This window comes from Rhinoderma darwinii, chromosome 7, assembly GCF_050947455.1.
Source record: "Rhinoderma darwinii isolate aRhiDar2 chromosome 7, aRhiDar2.hap1, whole genome shotgun sequence".
Classification (NCBI taxonomy): Eukaryota; Metazoa; Chordata; class Amphibia; order Anura; family Rhinodermatidae; genus Rhinoderma; species Rhinoderma darwinii.
The window spans coordinates 68,668,230-68,693,092 of record NC_134693.1 but is presented as its reverse complement, the minus strand read 5'-3'; the positions used below and the strand labels follow the sequence as shown (position 1 = coordinate 68,693,092).

At 42.9% G+C, this 24,863-nt stretch overlaps 1 protein-coding gene across 2 annotated transcripts in view; it reads left to right on the top strand.

Moving 5' to 3' along the window:
* Positions 1-1,448: 1,448 nt before the first annotated feature.
* Positions 1,449-24,863, top strand: part of MYH9 (myosin heavy chain 9) — a 152,180-nt gene continuing 128,765 nt past the window's right edge. Inside the window, exon 1 of one of the 2 annotated variants that reach the window (XM_075833510.1) lies at positions 1,449-1,607. The gene's annotated coding sequence lies outside the window, so the exon portion shown is untranslated. Of the gene's footprint in view, positions 1,613-24,863 lie in introns of both variants that reach the window. The other variant, XM_075833511.1, reaches the window with a different exon arrangement.

The window sequence follows — 24,863 nt, the reverse complement described above, 5'->3', positions numbered from 1 at the left end:
CCCCTTAACTGCAAAAAATATATATATTTTTTTTCCCGCATAAACAAAGCCCATACAGCCACGTCAATGAAAAAATAAAAAAAGCTACGACTGCTGAAAGGCGGAGAGGCAAAAAAAGAACAATTTTAAGACCCAGTCAATTAATGGATTAAAGGGAAATTGACACTATAAGGCCCAGTTCACACTGAGTTTTTTGCCTCGGAAACTGCGCCAAAAAACGGCAGAAAATACCTCCCGTTGTTTTAATGGGATTTGGAGGCGCTTTTTTTCCCACGAGCGAAAAAAAAAAAAAAAGGACGCTCGCAGGAAAAAGCGACATGCCCTATCTTGAGGCGTTTTCCGGCTCGAAAAACCCATTGAAATCAATGGGAGACAGAAAAAAACGCCGCGAACGGCCGATGAGTCTTCTGGCAAAAACGGCTTTCCTCAAAAATGACATCAAAAAACACCTGTGGTGCCAAAATACTTAAAAAAAAAAAAAAAAGCGTAGTTGATTTTTATAGGCAGAATTTTAATTTTCTGCCTGCAAAAAAAAAAATCTGCCTCAAAATTCCACATGGAATTTTAAGGCAGGTTTTGACCTGCCTGAACGCGGTTTGCGTCATTTTTCGGCTGTGGCCATTAAGCGCCACGGGCAAAAAAACTCAGCGAAAAACGCTTTCTCTGCTTCCCATTGAGGTCAGAGACGGAAACACCCCAAGAAAGGGCATGTCGCTACTTTTTCCAGCGAGCATTTTTTCCACTCACAGTAAAAAAAAACACCTCTGCCTCCCATTAAAATCAAAGGGAGGCGATTTCGGATGTTTTATGCCACACTTTTCAAGGTAAAAATACGCTGTGTGAATAGGGCCTAAGCAATGAATCAGCAAACTTTGTGCAAAGCAAAATTTGCGTCAGTCCCAAAACTTTTGGCCCAGACTACCTGTGTAGGACAATAGTATCAAACATAAAATAACCTCAATTCATTGTAACATTATTATAGACCTGACAACACTGGATGTTTTATGCCCAGTTCCCTGGAAACGCTGCGTCAGGAGTGGACAGACAGTATATGGGCCCCTTGCTCTTGAATACCTCAGCATAGAGCACACCCTTTACATCTGCAGTGGGCCCCCTTACCTGCTAGGCCCTTGTGCAGCTGCACAGGTTACGCCAATGGAACGCCCTCCACTGACCAGCGTCTCCTAACATTTTAGAAAACTTACACTTCGAAAATAAATGTATTTCCGTTACACTTTTCTACCTTTCCTCCACTAGAACCTGCAGCGTCCTATGACTAGCGCGCACTAATAAATCTCTATTCGATGCTTCTGATATTGCATTGGCCGAGATAGGGAAACGCGCAAATCTATACAGTCTCTGGCGAGCGATTGGACGGCTAAGGTAAAATGGCCGCGCCCTTTCCCGCCTTCCCAGAGCCACACCCATATGATAGGCGTGATCTACCGGCCACCTCCCTGGTTCAGACCTTCACTGACGGTGGGTGTTAGTTGGTCCTCGGGTCCTGTAGAGGTGGCTGCTAAACACGGAACGCGTTGGAAAGTGCAACGCTAACTTGTCTGAATTTCAATTATTGCTGTATCAGGAGCCTGACGCCTTTCCCTGAGGTACGGTAAGCGGCTGTTTCCACCAGTTATGAGTTGTTCGCTCCTTTTTAGCCACTTTTATTAGGAGACTGGTGCCGTTTGTTTAGACGCAGTTGCTGGACTTTCGCTGGTGTATTGTCATCCTACTTTGGCTGCCATGGGGGGAATGTGCCCTATACGACTCGTTACAAGCTCAGCCTTGCCGCTGTGCCTGCAGGGTCCCGTTGTAGGTACAGCACGCTGCATTCTTTGGGATGACGAGTGGAAGTGACCACTCCTAGATGGGCTTGTCTGCGTGTCCTGTGCTGACAGCCGGAGCGCTGCAGAGCTGTGTGAAAGATACAAAGGATCCTGGTTTCCAGTTCAATTTCTCTACTTCGTATGGTGGTTTTGTTGTAGAACTTTATTTCCGGCTCGCAGTCGTGTTCACACTGCCGTTGGGCTCATTATTGCTTCTTGGCAACTCCACAACTCACCTGGCGCTGCCCATAGAAGCCGGTTTCTTCTTCGGGAACGCTTTTTGCTAGATTTCTGTGCCGGTTCAGTCAGGAAAACATGTCGGCAAGCTGTTCAGCTCACATCCGCCCTTGGGTTTTATCCTAGTAAGGTCATTTAGTAGTCTGTCTCCACCATAAAATATAAACTTCATCCTGTGACGCACGTTCTTACGCGAAGCCACTTCCTTCTGTGTTGAGCTTTGAAGATTAGATCTGGTGTGAGGTTTCGGATGGGACTTTGTTGTGTTTCACCTGAAAAAACAGAAGTGGTACGAATTGTAGTGTCCGCAGCTTAATGTGATCATCGTTCTTCCTCTTCAGGTTTGATCCTGCACAGGACACATTATATAAACCTTCCTCCTGCCCTTCTCATACCTCGTACAGAAAGCTGACTGAATACAATGGCTAGAGTAATGTACCTGTACTCTGCCTACTATTGATGTGGACTTGCTGAGCTGTGTAGACTTCATGTAATGTCTCCTGTAAGTCACTTTAGCAGCTGATCGTTATTTTTCAGCCTTATAAAGTGGTCATTGCCCTAGGTTCCGCTTCAGTGTAGTTTTGTAATGGCTACTAGTTTGCCAATGTAGTGACCCGTTTTTCTCTGCACTTCCTGAGGTAAGTTACACAGCACAAAGTTGCCACACCCAAAATAGAAGTACAGGCGCCTCTGGTTCATGTATCAGTGGTCGGTCCCGTCTATTTAGTGGCTTTTCTAGTAAGGGGAGTTTGCAGAAAGTGTTTTTTGTTGAGTAAGAATAAAAATTAGGTTGTTTTTTTTTGGTGTAAAATGTTTAGGATATATTAATTTTTGACATGGAGGGAAGCCTTTTTAGTCTGAAAAAATATAATAAAATTCTAGCTTTACACCTATATGTGGATTCAGTTTTGCATTCATACATATGGTTTGCATGGAGTATACTTAACCCCTTTCTGTCGCTGCCAGTTTTTGCCTTAGAGGCATCTTCATAATTGGTGCTTTAATGTAGATTACAGCAGTTTTTTATTTTATTTAGAAAATGATCATTTTTGACGTAGTTATGACCTATTTTAGCTTTATGCTAATGACTTTCTTAATGCGCAACTGGGCGCATTTTACGTTTTTGACCAAGTGGGCGTTGTACAGAGTAGTGTATGACGCTGACCGATCAGTGACCAATCATCGTCATACACTTCTCTTCATTTACACTGCAGATAGCGATATAGCTATATCGTTATGTGCTGCCACATAAACACACTATAACGTTACTGCAGTGTCCTGATAATGAATATACATTACCTCCAGCCAGGACGTGATGTGTATTCAGAATCCTGTCCCTTCTGTAGCGTCTCTGTGATATTTACAGCAAGGCAAGCGTAATCTCGTTTGAAATTACAGGTTACATCGTAATCTTGCGAGATGACGCTTGCTGTGCTGTAGTGTCGGGATTGTATTAGCGAAGTGTCAGGATTCTGAATAGACCTCACGTCCTGGCTGGTAGTGATCTCTGTTCACTCTTGGGACACTTGAGTAACGATGTGTATGTGGCTGCACATAGTGATCTAGTAAGAACACTATGTGCTGTGGAAATGAATGGAGAGAAGTGTATGACGCTGATTGGTCAGCGTCATACACTCTTCTGTACAATGCCCACTTGGTCAAAAAGTAAAACACGCCCAGTTGGACATTAAGAAACTCATTCGCGTAAAGCCAAAATAGGTTGTAACTCCGTCAAATGATGTCGAAACACTGCTGTATCCTACGTTATAGAGCCGATCACATTATGTAGAAGATGGGGCACTTATAATGTGGTGACAGAGCCTCTTTAAATCCGATCCCTTATTTTTTAAATCTATTGTAACTTTATGTGGTAAAAAATTATACGATGCATTTCCCTATCCAAGTGATTCTGAGACTACTTTTTGATGACACATTGTACTTTATGTTGGTGGTAAATTTTTGGCATTATGCTTTGTTCAGTAACACCTTCCTGACATTTGACGTATGGCTACGTCCTAGCTGGGTAGGGTAAATTTGGAGCGGCCTCACGGAGTGAGCCCAGCCCGCACTATACTATGCGGGCGTCGGCTGTAAACTACAGCCGACACGTCACAGTAACGAGTGGGATCGCGCTTGAGCTGCTCATTTAATCCGTTAAATGCCACCGTCAATAGCGACCGCCACATTTTAATCGCTAGAAAGAGGGGCTGACCACTCTAGCAGCTCATCGCACCCCTCGCACTGCAATCGTGGGGTGGTAATGGTTGCTACGGCAGCCTGGGGACCTAATGAAGGCCCCCAGGTCTGCCATCTTTGTTCTATTAAAACCTGCCCTTAGCAGGGCTTAATAGAAGCCTTTCAGAAAGACTATCAACTGCAATACATTAGTATTGGAGTATATAGTGCAATCAATCCAACGATCGCTGGTTGGAGTCCCCTAGGGGGACTAATAAAAAAAGCAAAAATTAGTAAAATTGTCTTTTTACATCAAAAAAGTTAAAAAAAACAAATTTTCTCCTTAGAGCATTGTAAAAAAATATATATAAACATAATTGGTATCGCCGCATACGTCAAAGTCTGAACTATTACAATATATTATTTAAAAGTAAACGCCAGAATCGCTATTTTTATGATCACCTAATCTCCCACAAAAAATGGAATAAAGTGATCAAAACCTCGCATGTACCCCAAAATGGTAGCGTTCAAAACTACAACTTGTCCCGCAAAAAATAAGCCCTCATACCACTTAATCGACAGAAAAATAAAAAAGCTATGGCTCTCAGAATTTAGCGACATAAAAATTATTATTTTTTTACTTGGGCCTCATTCTCACGACTGGGTCAGAATGTCAGGCGATAAAAATGGCAGTTTTTCCCGGCCGTTTTGCATCTGTTATGGTTCCGGGCCGTGTTGCCGTTTTTAACGGCCTATTTTGACCCGTTTTGCAGCAGTTTTTTTTTTTTTCCTGTCCATTTTAAAATCGGATGAATTTCATTTACATTTTGTTGCGCCACCCAGCCCCCCCGGCAGGTAATGCCACCCAGCCCCTCCTTCCAGGAGAAGTCACTGACTTCAATGTCCATATATGGACAGTGTAGTCACTGACTTCTCCTGGAGAGGAATTCCAGGCCACAGGGTCGGGTATTCCGCTTCATAAGTGAGTGACTTTACTGTGTCCATATATGGACAGTGTAGTCACTACCTCCTCCTGTAGAGGAATCCCCAATCCCCGGCCGGGGATTGGGGATTCCGACTCCTACAGCGAGCAAAAAAAGAGCCTCCTCACATGCACTCTGCACGAGGAGGAGAGAGTGCGAGCGACGGAATACATGGCCATCACTCGGGACACATTCCGGTGATGGCCATGTAAGTTTTCATGTAAGAAAGTCATACCTTTTGTTTGTATCCTTTATTTGAACATCAATTAATTTTTCTAGGACGTTACAAGGCTTCTAACTTTAGCAGCAATTTCTCACATTTTCAAGAATTTCCAAAATCTATTTTTTAACCCCTTGGTGACATGCCACATACATTTATGTGGTAGCCATTAAGGGTAAGTATGGAGTGGGCAGAGCGCGCTCCATAAATGGCAGGTGACGTGCCATCGGCGCTCCCATGGCCCGATCGGGGGGTGCCGATGATAGTCAACGCAGCCTGGCAGAGTAATGAAGGCCCCTGCCATCTTTGTACCCTTTCGAAGCCCTACTTCCAGGAGGGCTTTCAGGGAGACTGTCAGTATAGCAAAATATTGCAATACATTATTATTGCAGTATATCATGCAAGTGATAAAAAAAAAATTGCTGGTTCAAAGCCCCAAGGGGGACTAATAAAAAAATAAACAAAGTTAATGTTTCCAAAAAAACATTAAAAGTAAGAAAAAAATTTCCCCCTTAAAGAGGCTCTGTCACCAGATTTTCAAACCCCTATCTCCTATTGCAGCAGATCGGCGCTGCAATGTAGATAACAGTAACGTGTTTGTTTTTGTTTTTTTTTTAAAACGAGCATTTTGTGCCAAGTTTTGACCATTTTTATATTTATTCATATGAGCCTTAAGTACAACTGGGCGTGTTTAAAGTTATGTCCAAGTGGGCGTGTATTGTGTGTGTGTGTACATCTGGGCGTTTTTACTTGTTTTACTAGCTGGGCGTTGTGAATGGAAGTGTATGATGCTGACGAATCAGCATCATCCACTTCTATTCACAACGCCCAGCTTCTGGCAGTGCACAGACACACAGCGTGTCCTCGTGAGATCACGCTGTGACGTCACTCACTTCCTCCCACAGGAACTTCATCGCGTCGGATGAGCGAGGACACGTTGTGTGTCTGAACTGCCAGAAGCTGGGTGGTAACGAAGAGAAGTGGATGATGCTGATTCGTCAGCATCATACACTTCTATTCACAACGCCCAGCTAGTAAAACAAGTAAAAATGCCCAGATGTAACGAACACAATACACGCCCACTTGGACATAACTTTAAACACGCCCAGTTGTACTTAAGAAAGGCTAATTTGCATAAATATAAAAATGGTCATAACTTGGCCAAAAATGCTCGTTTTTGAAAAAAAAAAAACGTTACTGTTATCTACATTGCAGCGCCTATCTGCTGCAATAGGAGATAGGGGTTTGAAAATCTGGTGACAGAGCCTCTTTAACCCCTTCCCGACATTTGCTGTATGGGTACGTCATGGAAAGCCATGACTTCCTGCAAATTGCCGCACCCATACGCCAAATGCTTGGCAGCGGCTCATCTTACACCTGACATCCGACTGTAACGGCGGGGACCGAAATTAGCTGCAATCCCCGCTGTTAACCCCTTAAGTTCAGCGCTCAAACGCGAGTGCTGCACTTAAGGTGTTTGCAGCTCATCGGAACCCCAGCAATGAAATTGCCGGGGTTCTGGTGGCTGCAATGGCAACCGGAGGCCTAATACTGGCCTCCCGGTCTGCCTAGCACGGAAGCCGGTCAAGATCCGCCCGGCGGCGGAGCCTGATAGGCTTCCGTAGCTGCCGGCAAGATGGCGCCCGGTCAGGAGCTGATCCGTCATCAGCGGTGGAAGTCAGCTGTATATTACAGCTGACATCCACCTGTAACGGCAGGAACCGGAGCTAGCTCTTATACCTGTCATTAACCCCTTCGATGCAGCAATTGAACGATTGCTGCATCGTAGCAGTTACTAGCAGATCGCCAGCCCCGACAGGCAATCAGGACTGGCGACTGCTGCTATGGCAACAGGAGACACAATGGTCTCCTGCTCTGCCATTACGGAAGCCGACTAGGCCCCGCCGGGAGGCGAAGCCTAATCGGCTTGCTGTCAGTGAATAACTGAAAGATCTAATACATTGCACTACGTAGGTAGTGCAATGTATTAGAAAAAAATAAATCTGACAGCTGGACCTTCAAGTCCCCTAGTGGGACTTGAGAAAGTGAAAAAAATAAAAGTTTGAAAACAATAAAAGTTTTAAGTAATAAAATAAAACACAATCCCCCTTTTACTCTTATCAAGTCCTTTATTATTGGAAAAAAATTATAAACCATACGTATTTTATCGCCGCGACCGTAACGACCTGAGGTATCAAAATATATTTATTGCACGCAGTGAACAGCATAAAAAAAAAACTTAAAACTATACCAGAGTTTCTGTTTTTTGGTCACTTTGCCCTAAAACTATAGGAATAAAAAGTGATCAAAAAGTCGCACGTATCCAAAAATGGTACCTATAAAAACTATAGCTCGTCTCGCAAAAAACAAACCCTCATACAGCCGCGTCGACAAAAAAGTTATGGTTCTCACAACTTGGCGACAGAAAAAATACATTCTTTTTACAAAAGTAGTTTTATTGTGCAAAAAGTTGTAAAATTAGGGAATCGGGAAAGGGAGGGCCCAAACATATCCGCTGGAAGCGACTGTGCCCGTATTATACCAGGACAACTTTCCCAGCAAAGTTCCCCAAACTGCAAAGGTGCAGAGTGTGTAACAAAAGGGGCATAAGAACGGACGCCATATATCAGTGTGACACCGGCCTGTGCAGAAAGGATTGCTTCACAGCGTAACACACACCTATGGATCATTTTATTGTTTCTGTACCCCATTATTATACCACCTGACTATGCCCCTGATGTACTCTGCCCAGCTTACATGTACCCCCACATAAATGGAAACACTAGCAATACTCAAACAAAACTACTACCAGGCAAAATCTGCTCTCCAAAAGCCAAATGGCGTTCCCTCCCATCTGAACCCTACAGCGTGCCCAAGCAGCAGTTTCCTTCCACATCGTCATACCTGGGAGAACCCTTTTAACAATTTTTGCGGTGTGTCTCCAGCGTCATAAGCTGGGCATGACATATTTGCCACTGAAATGGCATATCTAGGGAAAAATATACATTTTTAATTTGCACCATCCGCAGCGCATTCTTTTATGGAAAAGACCTGTGGGGGGTGAAATGCTCACTACACCCCTTAACAAATGCCTTGAGGGGTGTAGTTTCCAAATGGGGTCACTTCTCAGGGTTGCTTTTATTATTTCACATCTGAGCCTCTGCAATTGTGAACCAATACTTTGTAAATCGTCAAATTAGGCCTCCATTTTCGCATGGTACTCTTTCACTCCTGAGCCTGGTCGAATGTCAAGGCAAAAGATTAGGGTCACATGTAGGGTGTTTCTAAAACCGGGAAACACAGCATAATAATTAGAGAGCTGTCTTGTTATGGTGGCACAAGCTGGGCACCACATATTGGCATATCTATGGAAAAAAAATCTCATTTTCACTCTGCAACATCGAGTGCACACTAATTTCTACAAAACACCTGCAGGGTTAAAATGCTTACTACACTCCTAGGTAAATGCATTGAGGGGTGTAGTTTCCAAATTTGGGTCACTTCTGGGGGGTTTCCACTGTTTTGGGCCCACAGGCACCCAGAAACCAATCCAGCAACATCTGCACTCCAAATGGCGGTCCTTCGCTTCTGAGCCCTGCCGTGTGCCCAAACAGCAGTTTATGACCACATATGGGGTATTGCTGTACTCGGGAGAAATTTCTTTACAAATGTTGGGTTCTTTTTTTCCTTTATTGAGAAAATGAAAAAATTAGCTAAACCTACATTTTCTTTGAAAAAATGTAGATTTTAATTTTCACGGCCTACTTCCAATAATTTCTGTAAAAAACCTGTTCGGTCAAAATGCTCACTATACCCCTAGATAATTTCCTTGAGGTGTGTAGTTTTTCAAATTGGGTCACTTTTGGGGGATTTCCACTGCTTTGGCACCGCAAGAGCCATTCAAACCTGACAAGGTGCCTAAAATATATTCTAACAAAAATAAGGCCCCAAAATCCTCTAGGTGCTCCTTTGCTTCTGAGGCCGGTGCGTTATTCCAGTAGCACGCTACAGCTACATGTGGGATATTTCCTAAAACTGCAGAATCTGGGCAACAAATATTGAGTTGCATTTCTCTAGTAAAACCTGTTACAAATTTTTTTATATTAAACATGTATTTCTGCAAAAAAATGACATTTGTAAATTTCACCTCTACTTTGCTTTAGTTCCTGTGAAATGTGTAAAGGGTTAAGACATTTTCTAAATGCTGTTTTGAATACTTTGAGGGGTGAAGTTTTTAAAATGGGGTGACTTTTTGGGGGTTTCTAATATATAAGGCCCTCAAAGCCACTTCACAACTGAACTGGCCCTTGTGAAAATAGCCTTTTGAAATTTTCTTGAAAATGTGAGAAATTGCTGCTAAAGTTCAAAGCCTTGTAACATCCTAGAAAAATAAAAGGATGTTAAAAAAACGATGCCGATCTAAAGTAGATACATGGGTGATGTTAATTAGCAACAATTTTGTGTGTTCTAACTGCCTGTCTTACAAGCAGATACATTTAAATTGAGAAAAATGCTAATTTTTCACAATTTTGGTGTTTTTCACAATTAAATACTGAACATATCGAGCAAATTTTGCCAGTAACATAAAGTCCAATGTGTCACGCAAAAACAATCTCAGAATCGCTTGGATAAGTAAAAGTATTCCAGAGTTATTACCACATAAGGTGACACATGTCAGATTTGAAAAATGAGGCTCTGTCAGGAAGGTCAAAAGTGGCTAAAGAGGGGAAGGGGTTAAGGAAAGTGTTTATTGTTTGTGCAATAAAGCAAGGGTTAGCAGCAAAGCAAACCAATATTGATTACCCTGATTCTGCAGTTCATAGAAATACCCCATATGTGGCCTTGGTGAGTCAGTTGATTTAAACACTGTCCTCAGATTTGAAGGACCTTGTGTATTTTAGGGCCTGTATTTTATTAGGATGTTTTTTAGGCACCATGTCACATTCATTGAGCCCCTAAAGTACCAGTATGAAGAAAACTCTCAAAAAGCGAGCCCATTTTAGAATCTACACCCTTCAAGGAATTTATCTAGGGGTATAGTGATCGTTTCATTTTCACAAGGTGGAACAGGAGGAAAAGCACCCTAAAATTTGTTGCGCAGTTTTATCCTGGACTCGGGGATTCCCCATTTTTGGTAGTAAACTGCTGTATGGGCACATGGGGCTCAGAAGGGAACGGGCACTATTTTGCTTTTGGTGGAATGATTTTGCTGGACTAGTTTTCAGGTACTATGCTGCATTCGTTAAGCCCCTAAAGTACCAGTACAATAGAAATCCCCCAAAAGTGACCTTAATTTCGCAACTACACCACTCAAGGAATTTATCTATGGGTATAGTAATCGTTTTGATCCAACAGGTGTTACATAAAAGCTATTAACACTGGGCTGTGAAAATTTCACTTTTGCACAATTTTCACAAGAGAACACCCCACAATTTTAGGCAACTTCTCAATGCTACAACCACATATGGGGTATTTAAAGCTTCTGTATTGGCAAATGGTGAGGCTCTTTGGTGCACAGATTTTGCTGGAATTGTTTTAGGCTGCTATGGTGCATTTGCAGAGCCCCTGAATATCAATATAGTGGAAACCCCCAAATATGGATCTACACGCATAAAGGAATTCTTGTGGTCTAGTTAACTTGTCAGGTGTTAAAAATGGTCCTTGAAAACGAACACCACCCCATATGTGGACGTAAACTGGTATTTAAGGACACGGTAGGGCTCAGGAAAGAGCGCTATGTAATATTTGAGGCCTACTATAGTGGTGTTTATCACATTGTGCCGTGGTTAGAGGTGTCAGAATATTATAAACACCACAGAAGTAACCTAACTTTGGAAACTACCACTCAATGAATTCATCCAGGAGTATGAGAATTATTTGCTGTGTAGTGGGCAGCCTGAAAATCCCACGCTGGAGGGAGGTGGATTGGCTGGTCCCACTGCCAACCTACCCACCATTCCAGGAAAAAATTTATTAACCTAAGCAATAAAGGAATTTGCCGAGGTAAAGCATCTACTCTGCATTTTATCATCTCAACCAGCTTTGCAACCAGTGTGAGATGGACACTCCTACTATTCCAGCTGCCTACAGGGTATAGTGTACTGGGTATAGGGAGGATATTTAGTTTTATTTTAAGGGTTTTACTACTAATACAATGAGCAAAGAGGCTTTTCAGTGGGCAAAAAAATAATTTTTTTTATCACCAATATGCAAGATATGAAGAATTAAAAAAAAATTAAAATTGTAAAGTTTTTTTTAAAGTGTGGTATCACTGAAGACACAATCCGGGGTTTGTAGGGCACGGTTCACATATTTCTTGTCCTTCCTGGTGCCTTGTTTTGAGCACATGTGGCATTCCTGGTCAGCAAATAACTGGTTTGATTCCCCTTTCCTGAAACTGTAGGAATGTATCCCTACTGCCATCATATCTACAAAACCAAGGTATTGTATAGGGCTATTTGTCAGGTGGACAGAAAGCTTCTTATACCCTACCTTTTTTTTTTTTTTTTTTTGCGCATGGTGCTCTATGGCTTGATGACTTTATCTTAAAGATCGCCACCCATAAATTGATTGTACCCCTGTAGTGGACCTGCTTGCAGGGGCTAGGCGGCTGCTGCCGTCATGATTGGTGATCAGGACGTCTCTTGTCTCTATATCTGAGCAGCACAACTTTGCAGCCGACGGCCCTGCTATCTCCCTCCCTTAACTACAGTCCCAGCAAAGTTTTGGGGAGACCTTTTTGGTATTTCTGGGTTGTGCAGCAGGCCAATGTGGATCGCGAGGCAAGGAATTTGAGCAAAGAGACGCTCTTATAGAAATTATATATAAATGGTACCCTTTGCTAAGCATTGGATGCGCAAGGTCATAATCTTTTCACGGACTCCTGTGAAGGGGGGGGGTGCTTTCAGGGGATCAATTTTAAAGTCTTCCCTCATAAGCTCTGAAGCGATAGTAATACCCGGTGGCACTCACAGATTTTGTACAATTTAATACTGTACTGGGCCGTTTTGTGTGGAAGGTACTGCCTATACCTGAGCCTTCCCTTAAAACACGATTCATCCACCACAATATTCTGTATAGTGGGAAAATGGCTGACAATAATGGGCAATTATTGGCCTTATTTCGAAGAGCCAGTAAATTTGGGGCATCTGGGGGTAGGCAGCGACGGTCAGTAAAATGCAGGAATTTAATTATCTCCTCACGGCGTGTCCTGCTCATTATGTGGTAGGGAGGGGTGCTATAAAATTTATCGGGGGACCAGTAATCTCTAATGGTGGGCTTTATTATAATGCCAAAACGTAGACAAATGCAGAAGAGCTATAGACATTTTGGGGCATATTTTTAAGTCCAATTTTGGCCTCTGGTACAAGAGTCAGGGTTTTGAGGGAGAAACTGAGCGGCTTAAATGTTTGGCTGCTCAACCTTTAAATTTACAGGGGAGTCAGGAAAAAAAAAATCAAAGGTGCGAACCCTGTCACCAAATTGAAAACCGGAGGAGGCTGTGAAATCAGCCCTTGGTGGCTAAAATTGTCTGCAGCTACCCATGACAACTCTGGCATAGCAGGACCCACAACTTTTTGGTGCCAATGGGTTGGGTTCAGAGTCCGTGTTGCTAGATAAGGAAGCAGATGAAAGCATAAACTGTGCTTCACCTTCACTTGCTCAGTCTGTAACTGAACATAAGATTATGTATGCCTCCTCAGCGGTGTGAAGTCTTTGGGCCATATTTTTTATTTTATTGTAATTGTTTTTATTCAATTTACAACATTTTAACTACAGTATCCATTCCAAACCTCCAATATTATAAATTTCATAAGGCACAGTGGAGCACCAGCCATGCGTACCCAGATCCAAGCCTCCGTCACGAAGGTCTCTTACTGCAGGACAATTGACTGGGGTATCTGTCATATCAAACTTTAAAGAGGCTCTGTCACCACATTATAACTGCCCCATCTCCTACATAATATGATCGGCCATGTAATGTAGATTACATCAGTGTTTTTTATTTAGAAAACCGATAATTTTTGACGGCGTTATGACCTATTTTAGTTTTATGCTAATGACTTTCCTAACGGACAACTGGGCGTGTTTTACTTTTTGACCAAGTAGGCGTTGTGGAGAGGTGTATGATTCTGACCAATCAGTATCATGCACTTCTCTCCATTCATTTACACAGCACATAGTGATCTAGCTAGATCGCTATGTGCAGTCACTTACTCACATATTTACGTTACTGAAGTGTCCTGACAGTGAATAGACATCACTACCAACCAGGACGTGACGTCTATTCAGAATCCTGACACTTCGGTAACATTTGTGAGACTTACAGCACAGCAAGCGTAATCTCGTTTCAAATGACAGTTTACAGCGTAATTTTGCGAGATTATGCTTGCCTTGCTGTAAATCCTACACAAACGTTAGCGAAGTGTCAGGATTCTGAATAAACATCACGTCCTGGCAGGTAGTGAGGTCTATTCACTGTCAGGACACTTAAGTAACGTTCATGTGTGTGTGTATGTGGCTGGACATAGTGATCTAGCTAGATAACTCTGTGCTATGTAAATGAATGGAGAGAAGTTTTTCATTTTCTTAAATATGAACGTTCCCAAAAGGAAAATGCTAAGCTAAATACGGTAATGTTCTGATATTACACTTGGAATGAGTTCAAATTAATTGGGGATAAGTCATGACCATAAGGCCACGTGCACACTAGGGTTGCCACAATACCAGAATACTTTGACAATAAAAATAAGTTATTCCGTTTTCTGATGAGGCATGTGGTGTGATGAATTTTGAACCTCCATGTGCCTCACAGCAATAGTAATTAACCCCATGTTTCTCAGTCATAATGGACAATATTGTGTTTAATGTGTGAGGTACATGAGGGTTCAAAATTCATACCATGTGCCTCATATTAAGTGAAGTTTTTTTTATTTTCTTACAGCGTAAACCTCGTAAATAACTATAAATTTGTGCCGGTTATTACGGTCGCAGCTATACTGAATGTGATCTATATTGTTGTTTATTGTAGTGTTTTTTGTTTTTTTATCTTTACTGGCATATATCTATATGCCAGTACATTAGCCTGTGTACTGATAGGTACATCCTAACAGGAACTATGGTCAGGCATCCCTGGGGTCCTTCAAAGGACCCTGGGCTGTTTGCCCATATATGGCATGTCCCTTGATCAGGTCACAGGGATTTCCCTTTGCATCACAGGGAATACTTTTGACCCAATAAAAAGGGTATCCCCATCTCATTTTCCTCTTGAATGCTGAGGTCCGCTTTGATCGCTTCAAGGGAATAAAGGCAGAAATCAGAGGGTTCTTTGATCTCCGCTCTTAGAGCAGCACTGCGGCTGTGTTGCATACATTGCCCTGCTCCTGATAGCGCGTGCACATTTGCTGTGATCAGCGTAATGTGGCCGGTGTTGCACTGAGAACTATACATGGGGGTGTTTTGTAGTGTGCCCACCATGTTCTGCCTTAAGGGCCGGCACTGCCGCTCTTTCTTGCAGCAGCGGCCGCATCACATCTTGCTACTGACTAAATTCATGAGTTGGGAAACTAAGCTGTGCAGCAACACAGCTTTGTATTGTAATACATGAATTAATGAACTGTTTTCGCGGTGCACAGCATCGAAATAGTATCTATTTCGATGCATCGTGCAACAATAGTTCACAGCTGATTTTTCACTTAGTTTGCTGTGAGAACCACTTTTATGGCACATTTGTATTATGCTTAAGAGCCTGTTCGCATTGGCTTTCCGTTGATGGGTTCCGTTGGAAGTTTCCATCGTGCAACCCCTCAACGGAACGTCAAATGCCAATCTTGGCTACCGTTTGCATCACCATTGATATCAATGGTAACGGAAACATTGCTAATGGTTTCCGTTTGCCACCATTCCAGCAGGTTTCTGTTTTTTCAACTGAATCAATGGCGCAGTCAACCGTTTGACTTTCCGTTGAGGGGTTCCACGACGGAAACTTCCAACGGAAAGCCAACGCTGATGTGAACAGGCTCCAAAACTGATAAATGACTACGATTTTCTATCTTTGAATGGAAGAAATGGTGATCATGGTTAGAAAATATGCTGGGTTCTACGGCATGTTTCTTGTTTGAAAGGCATGCAGGGACCTGTTCTGGTCATGGCCAAAAAAGGAAATTCTAGCTAGGTTTCACATTAAATCAAATGCCGGAAATTCTGTAACAAAGTGCATGTGAGACTCTTGTTTGCCAAGTGACTAAATGTTTGCTAAAGACTCTTATCTGCCTGACTTCCTTCCAACTTTTGTTTTACTGAACTTTTTACTTTAATTTTTCACACTCCAAAGAATTATTTTTTTTTGAGAACTAGTAGGCCCAAAGTAGTACGTTTCGTTGCTTCCTCAACAATCGGAAGTGTACCCAACATTCTAGTTAAATTAACAGAATAACCCAGTAATAACAGTTTTTTGCTGACCGCAATGTTATCTAAATCATCGATTAGAAATGACAGGTACTCAGTTGTTCGTTTTTTTTTTGTCCCTCTAGTTATAGTTTTCCACCCGTACTGACAGGCATGGAGACGTTCCTGCAAACTGGGCAGTACAGTTGCTGTGGCACAGGTCCAATTCTAATTAAAGGTGGTGGTGGTCCGGATTAGGAAAGCATGGCTGCTTTCTTCCTAAAACTGCTTCACAGCTGTCCATGGGTTGTGTGGTGTTGCATGAGACATGAGTAAAATGGGACTGGGGGTGTGACTTGCCACCATTGGAGTTTCAGGTTGAATTGGAAATCCAAAGGAAGGGCTTAGGGCAGATTAAGATGTGGGGGGTTATTTACGCTGCAAATTCATGGTATTTGCGCTGCAAAATCTGCATATGTAAGGGTGCATCGCTGCGGACTTGCCACAGATTTCATCCTCTGCATTGTATGGGAGCACGACCTGTAAAACACGAAAAACGGACATGCTCCATAATTCACGTCACGGGCTCCCATCCGTAGCAATACGGAAAGGTGTCCGCGGTCAATAGAACTGAATGTTTCCGTAAAACCACGGACCGTGTTACTGTATGTGATTTTACGGACTTGTGCATGGGGCCTTACGGTAAGAGGAGATTGTCACTGTTAACCATTAAAGACTCGGGTACATCTAAATGTCACATAAGTCTCTGCATTTGCTAATATTCCACCTCATTCTACTCCCAAGAATGTCTCTTCCATCTTGCGTCTCTGTCTATCAATAAAATGGCTCATTTTGATCTAGTGTCCTGCTCCTATCTCAAATGAGCAAGAGGGATGTATGTTTCTCCAGATGAGGATTTGACTATTAATCCTGTACAGGGCGTTAGATAAAGATAAAAATCTTTTCTCTTCTGAAGATATGGAGGCTTTTAGGCCCTTTTACACTAGGCGATTATCGTGCAGACTAGTTCAAACAACGCTCGTTGCCGATAATTGCCCTGTGTAAAAAGAGCAGCGATCAGCAGATCAACGAGCTCGGTCATCTGCTGGTCGTATCGTTTTAAAAAAACTAACAGCTTGTCGGCAGCACATTTCCCTGTGGGACAGGAGCAAATAAGCGCAGATCAACTATGTCTCGATCGATGCTCGCTGCACCTGCCTATCGTTGGCAGGTGTAAAAGGTCCTTTAGTGAGTGCTGTAAGGGAAACCATGCAGATTTAAAAGATACAACAACCTTGTACTGTACAAGATGAATTGTTCGGTGCTTAAAGAGGCTCTGTCACCACATTATAAGTGCCCTATCTCCTACATAAGGAGATGGGTGCTGTAATGTAGGTGACAGTAATGCTTTATATTTAAAAAAACGATCTTTTTTCACAACGTTAGGAGCGATTTTAGTTTATGCCAATGAGCTTTCTTAATGCCCAAGTGGGCGTACTTTTACTTTCGACCAAGTGGGCGTTGTACAGAGGAGTGCATGACGCTGACCAATCGGCATCATGCACTCCATTCATTTACACTGCACTAGCGATATAGTTATATCACTATGTGCAGCTACATACACAAGCCCTAACATTACTAGTGTCCTGATAATGAATACACATGACCAACCAGCCTGGACATCATGTGTACTCAGAATCCTGACACTTCTGACTTTTCTGTGAGATTCCAGCAACGGATACGGAATCACGCGAGATTACGAGGTAAACGAGATTTCGTATCCGTTGCTGTAAATCTCACAAAAAGATTCAGAAGTGTCAGGATTCTGAGTACACATGACGTCCAGGCTGGATGGTCATGTGTGTTCATTATCAGGACACTGTAGTAATGTTAGGGCTTGTGTATGTAGCTGCACATAGTGATATATCTATATCGCTAGTGCAGTATGAATGGAGAGGAGTGCATGATGCCGATTGGTCAGGGTCATACGCTCCTCTGTACAACACCCACTTGGTCGAAAGTAAAAGTACACCCACTTGGGCATTAAGAAAGCTCATTAGCATATACCAAAATCGCTCCTAACGTTGTGAAAAAAGATCGGTTTTTTAAATAAAAAGCATTACTGTCACCTACATTACAGCGCCCATCTCCTTATATAGGAGACAGGGCACGTATAATGTGGTGACAGTCTCATTAAAGGGAATGTGTTGCCAGCAAAACATTTTTTTTTTTTTTTTTGTTTTGTTAAACAATTAGTGTATAGGTGATTAAACATTGTTCTAATTTTTTATTTTTTTTCACTAGTCAGGAAATATTATAAATTGGATTCTAATTTATAATATTTCCCATTGCTGGTCACTAGATGGAGCCATTCCCAAAATTGCAGCATTGCATGTGGTAAAGCAACCACATTGCTTCATGCTGCAAAATTGGGTAAAAAGCCCTCGCTCTAGTGAGCTCTCAGCATCCCCCCCTCCTTTATCCTGGCTAGTGCCGGGAGAAACGAGGGGTTTGAACGGTCTAAGCTCCTACACCGTGTCGCCATTTTTTGAGCTAACAATCAGTGTAGAAGGTTTACATACAGTAGTAAACACAAACATACATAGAAATCCCTTACCTGCTCCAGTCGCCGCCGCTCCCTCCGGTCCATCCGCTCCGTCTGCTGCCGCTGCTCCATGTGCACAAGTCCGGAAGCCGCGACCGGAAGTAGTAATCTTACTGTCCGGCCGCGACTTCCGGTCCACAGGAAAATGGCGCCGGACGGCGCGCATTTCAAATTGAACTGTGTGGGAGCGGCGCATGCGCCGTTCCCACACAGCGGCGTACATGTTAGTGGATGGAACGGGCCCCGTTCGCAGTCCCTATGGGACTGTGGCTGCCGTATTCCATTTCTGTATGTGTCGTTAATCGTCACATACAGAAATGGAAAAAAAAATGGCAGCCCCCATAGGGAAGAAAAAGTGTAAAAATAAAAGTAAAACACAAACACACAAATTAATCCACACGTTTTTAATAAAGCACTAACATCTTTAACATATTTAAAAAAAAATTGTGGTGACACTGTTCCTTTAAGACAAACAAAATTAATCTAGTTTTTCCTATAAATACAAATACAAAGGACACTATTTGAGGAGGGTCAGGAGCCAGAAAAAAAGGTTAGGCTTATATTTAACCCTAGTGGGTCAAAAGTATACCATGAGATTCCTAGGGTATACAAGTTGCCAAGACAGTAAAGAAAACATCCCTTCTGTTTTGAAGATTCGTCTCTGCTTAACCCCTTCCCCCTGCTTGCATTCTGGGCCCTAATGTCCAAGCCATTTTTTACATTTTTCCATTGTCACATTCGAAGAGCTGTAACTTTTTTATTTTTGCGTCGGCATAGCTGTATAAGGTCTTGTTTTTTGCGGGACGACTTGCAGTTTTTATTGGTACCATTTGAGAGTAGATGCGACTTTTTGATCACTTTGTATCACATTTTTTTAAAGTCAGGATTAACAGAAAACAGCAATTTTTCCATTGTTTATTTTATTTTTTACGGCGTTCACAGTGCGGGTTAAATAATGTAACAGCTTTATAGTCGGGGTCGTTACGGACGCGGCGATACCAAATATGTAGCTGCCATAGAAGACACAGACACTCGGCGATTTTATCGCCGGGTGTCAGTGAGATGAGAGGGAGCTCCGTCCCTCTCTCCAAAACCATTCAGATGCGGTGCTCGCTATTGTGCACCGCATCTGAAGGGTTAAACGGGTGAGATCGATACTAATATCGATCTCACACGGCAGAGCAGGGAGATTTCACGGCTCCCTGCTCTGTTTACTTTATTCTACAGCAGCGACGTAGAATAGCGGCGCTCTAGAATAAAGCCCACTAATGACCGCCGTAAAAAGACGTATCGGCGGTCATTAAGGGGTTAAAGAGGCTCTGTCACCAGATTTTCAAACCCCTATCTCCTATTGCAGCTGATCGGCGCTGCAATGTAGATAACAGTAATGTTTTTCTTTTTCAAAAACGAGCATTTTTGGCCAAGTTATGAGCATTTTTATATTTATGCAAATGAGCCTTTCTTATGTCCAACTGGGCGTGTATTGTGTTCGTTACATCTGGGTGTGTTTACTTGTTTTACTAGCTGGGCGTTGTGAATAGAAGTGTATGATGCTGACGAATCAGCATCATCCACTTCTCTTCGTTACCACCCAGCTTCTGGCAGTTCAGACACACAACGTGTCCTCGCTCATCCGACGCGATGAAGTTCCTGTGGGAGGAAGTGAGTGACGTCACAGCGTGATCTCACGAGGACACGCTGTGTGTCTGCACTGCCAGAAGCTGGGCGTTGTGAATAGAAGTGGATGATGCTGATTCGTCAGCATCATACACTTAAATTCACAACGCCCAGCTAGTAAAACAAGTAAACACACCCAGATGTAATGAACACAATACACGCCCACTTGGACATAACTTTAAACATGCCCAGTTGTACATAAGAGGCACATTTGCATAAATATAAAAATGCTCAACTTGGCCAAAAATGCTCGTTTTTGAAAAAGCAAAACGTTAAATATCTACATTGCAGTGCCTATCTGCTGCAATAGGAGATAGGGGTTTGAAAATCTGGTGACAGAGCCTCTTTAAAGGGGTTATCAGGGGACCAAAAATTGCATTGCAATAATATATTTGTGAAACCAAGTAACTTACTAATGTTCTTTAATTTAAAATTCTGTGTTAAATGGTGCAGTTCAAACCTCGTGAATTGTCTGTAGGTCCAGGAGCTTTTCTAGTAATGATGACGCTACGACAAGGCCCCGCGTGATTGAGGGGTTGCTTTATGTGCTGTTCGTGAACATGACCGCAAGGGGCTGTCCCATTGCATATTGCTTGAGTCCCGAGCAGAGCATCAATTTAGTACAGAATTTTAAATTAAGGTACATTAGTAAGTTACTTTGTTTCACATAAATATATTATTGAAATGCTATTTTTGGTCCCCAGATAACCCCTTTTTAAGGATCCAATGGACTGTAAAGCAGATTTGCTACTTAAAGTCATGGCAGTCGGCAATGTACAATTTAAAAACAAATGTTGCTGTTATACTGCTAAGCTGTATACATATGGGTTAAAGAGACTCTGTCACCACATTATAAGTGCCCTATCTCCTACATAAGGAGATGGGCGCTGTAATGTAGGTGACAGTAATGCTTTTTATTTAAAAAAAACTTTTTTTTTTTCACAAAGTTAGGAGCGATTTAAGTTTATGCTAATGAGCTTTCTTAATGCCCAAGTGGGCATCATGCACTCCTCTCCATTCATTTACACTGCACTAGCGATATAGATATATTGCTATGTGCAGCCTCATACACAAGCCCTAACATTACTACAGTGTCCTGATAATGAATACACATGACCATCCAGCCTGGACGTCATGTGTACTAAGAATCCTGACACTTCTGACACTAGTAATGTTAGGGCTTGTGTATGAGGCTGCACATAGCGATATATCTATATCGCTAGTGCAGTGTAAATGAATGGAGAGGAGTGCATGATGCCGATTGGTCAGCGTCATGCACTCCTCTGTACAACGCCCACTTGGTCGAAAGTAAAAGTACGCCCACTTGGGCATTAAGAAAGCTCATTAGCATAAACTTAAATCGCTCCTAACTTTGTGAAAAAAGATTGTTTTTTTAAATAAAAAGCATTACTGTCACCTACATTACAGCGCCGATCTCCTTATATACGAGATAGGACACTTATAATGTGGTGACAGTCTCTTTAATGAGCTTGAAAACTATTTCAAGATTAAAACCTATAGAGGACAGAGCAGCTACAGTATTCCTGGCTGATTTTCCAGCTGAATCCGTTAGGTTGGCAGCTCTGGATGGTGCTTTATTAAATGCAGCTCGTAGAGCAATTTGGATTAGATTTTGGAAAAATGGAGATACAAGATCCGAAAGTAAATTATGTGCCCTTGATTTTACTGGAGAATATCTTTTTAGTTCTTCTAGATGAACTTTTGGGAAAGGCGTCTGATAAGAGAAAAGGGTTTCCTGAGGATAGAACCCAAGTTAGTTATTTCAGCCCATTAATCCCCAGTTTAGGGACTATAAATAAAGGGAAAGGTAAATCTGGATGCTGGTCCTATTAGTATTGGGTTTAAAGTGGCTCTGTCACCACATTATAAAGGCCCTATCTCCTACATAATCTGATCGGCGCTGTAATGTAGAGAAGTGTTTTTTTTATGTGGTGACAGCCCCTTTAACCCCAATACTAATAGGACCAGCATCCAGATTTACCTTTCCCTTTATTTATAGTCCCTAAACTGGGGTTTAATGGGCTGAAAGGACTTTAACTGGGGTTCTATCCTCAGGAAACCCTTTTCTCTTAGCAGATGCCTTTTCTAAAAGTTCATCTAGAAGAACTAAAAAGTTATTCTCCAGCAAAATCGAGATGAAAGTTGCTGCCTTTACCCCCCCCCCCCCCCTTCTGATAAGAAAATTCCTCAAATCAAAGACTCTTAGGGCGGGGGGGGGGGGTGGTTGGACTGCAGAGGTTGTTTTCCGGTTTGGGAAGAAATCTCTTCAAAGAGTTTCTAAATATCGTGTCGGAGGGACGAAGTATAGAATTTTTCTTCCTCCTCGCAGGTTTGTCTTAACTGCAGCCCCCCCCCCCCCCCTTCCTCCAGAATATTTTTTTTTTTTACTCAAGTCAGGTACGATTCTTCTTGTTCCTGAGGATCAGAGGGGGTTGTCACTTCTCAACTCTGTTTCCAGTGGGGAAAAAAGACACAAATGGGTCCTTCCATAAGATTATTATTAATCTGAAATTCCCGAACAAGTGGATAAAATACAGGAATAAAGACCTTAAGATCTACTACACACCTGATACCTCAGAATGCGGGAATGTGTTCCCTAGATTTAAGGGATGGGTATTACCATGTCCCTATTCATCCTGGTTCTCAAATATCGAAGGTTTGCTATTCCTTCTCCAGGGAATAAAGTGCTGCATTTTCAGTTTGCAATTCTTCCTTTCGGATTATCTCTATCTAACACTCTCGGTTCGGATGAAGATAATGGTGGAAGCAACAGCTTTTCTGAGAGGGAAAATGTTCTAGTTCCTTTTTGGATGATTTGCTCATAATTTCAGAATCTCCAGAAAACATGTTGCGAGATCTGCAAGTTACTATAGAAACCATCCCAGTTTTGTTAATATTTCTAAACCGAGAAATCTTATTTCTAGCTCTTCAAAGAAAATTCTTGGATACTGCTAAACTCCAGTCTACAAACAGATTTTCTATCTTGTCTTCTGGAAGAAATGATGTTTAAAAATCAGCCAATTTCAGCGGAAGTTTGTAATATCTATCAGAAATGCGATGAGCCTATTGGGAATGCATCTTGTATTAAATCTGTAAGTTAGTGCCAAATCCATTGCGTTCTAAGGTCATGGGACAAAAGCCAACTATCCCTTGACAGGAAAGTAAAAATTTCTCTAAAAATTAAAAGATCTTTGAATTGGTGGCTGGAACAAAGAAGCCTAAGGCCTCATTCACACGGCAGGGTTTCCCGGCCGGGTGCCGGCCGTTCATAAATCGGCCGGCACCCGGCTGCATTAGGAATAATAGACCCCTAATGGGGCTATTCACACGACCGATTTTTTGACGGCCGGGAAATCCGGCCGTCAAAAAAATAGGACATGCTCTATCTTCGCCTGGGTACCCGGCTGCCTGGCTCCCATAGAAGTCTATGGGGCCGGGTATTACACGGCCATCACCGGAATGTGTTCCAAGTGATGGCCGGGTTTCCCGGCGCTTGCGCTCTATCTCCTCCTCACAGCGCAGAGTGCATGTGAGGAGGAGGAGTTGATGCCATTCTGACGAATGGCATCGCTGCACACTGTGTGGCAGGGCCGGGGTGTACAGCAGGTGGAGGGAGCGCTGCGCTGGCTTCCTTCCCCTGCTTGTTAAAATCACCCTGGCCCGGCGACACCTTCGATGGCGCTGCTGCGGCTGCTACTACTACCCGCCCTGCTATGTGCTAGCCGCACTTTAGCTCCTTGAAGGAGCGGAATCCCCGTGTTTTCGGGGATTCCGCTCCTGGACAGAGCGCTTGATGTCTCTGTCCATATCTGGGCAGTGACATCAGGGGAAACTCCTGAAGCGGAATCCCCGAACACATGGGGATTCCCCTTCAGGAGTTGCCGCTGATGTCACTGTCTGGATCTGCCCGGCCCGGCACGGATGCAAAACTTTATGCAAACCGGCCGGGCAGAATGGCCGATTTTACCGGCCGGCACTCTGGCTCGGGAACGACCCGTTCGTGTGAATCCCGCCTAAGGAAAGGAGTCAAATGGCATCCAGTAATACGATTCCGATAGAGGCCAGTCAGAAAGTTTGGGGAGTAATATCAAAGGCCTTTATTTTCAGCGTTTCTGGTCCCAGCAAACAAGCAAACTCCTCAAATTTTCAGGAATTAACCAGTTAGTGACCGCCCCATAGTGTTTTTACATCTGTCACTAATTGGGCTTTATTCCGATGCAATAGACTTTTTACGTCACTGCATCTAAATAAGTAAACAGAGCAGGGAGCTGTCAAATCTCCCTGCTCTCAGCTGCCAGAGGTAGCTGGGGGCGTCCCTGCTCGAACGTGTGAGATCGATATTAGTATCGTTCTCACCCGTTTAAGCCTTCAGATGCGGTGCTCAATAGCGCGCACCGAATCTGAGTGATTTTGGAGAGAGGGAGGGAGCTCCCTCTAATCCCACCGACACCTGGTGATGAAATCAGAGTGTCTGTCTCCGATGGCAGCCGGGGGCCTTATAAAGGCCCCCAGGTCTGCCTGTAGTGAATGCCTGCTAGATCATGCCTCTGGCATGACCTAGCAGATGCCTGTCCGTTTTACACGGACAGGCATAATACACTGCAATACAGAAGTATTGCAGTGTATAATAAATGTAATCGCATAGTGAAGTCCCCTAGTGGGACTAGTAAAAAAGTGAAAAAAGTTTCATAAAGTGGAAAAAAAAGCAAACCGAAAAACCCACTTTTCCCCCC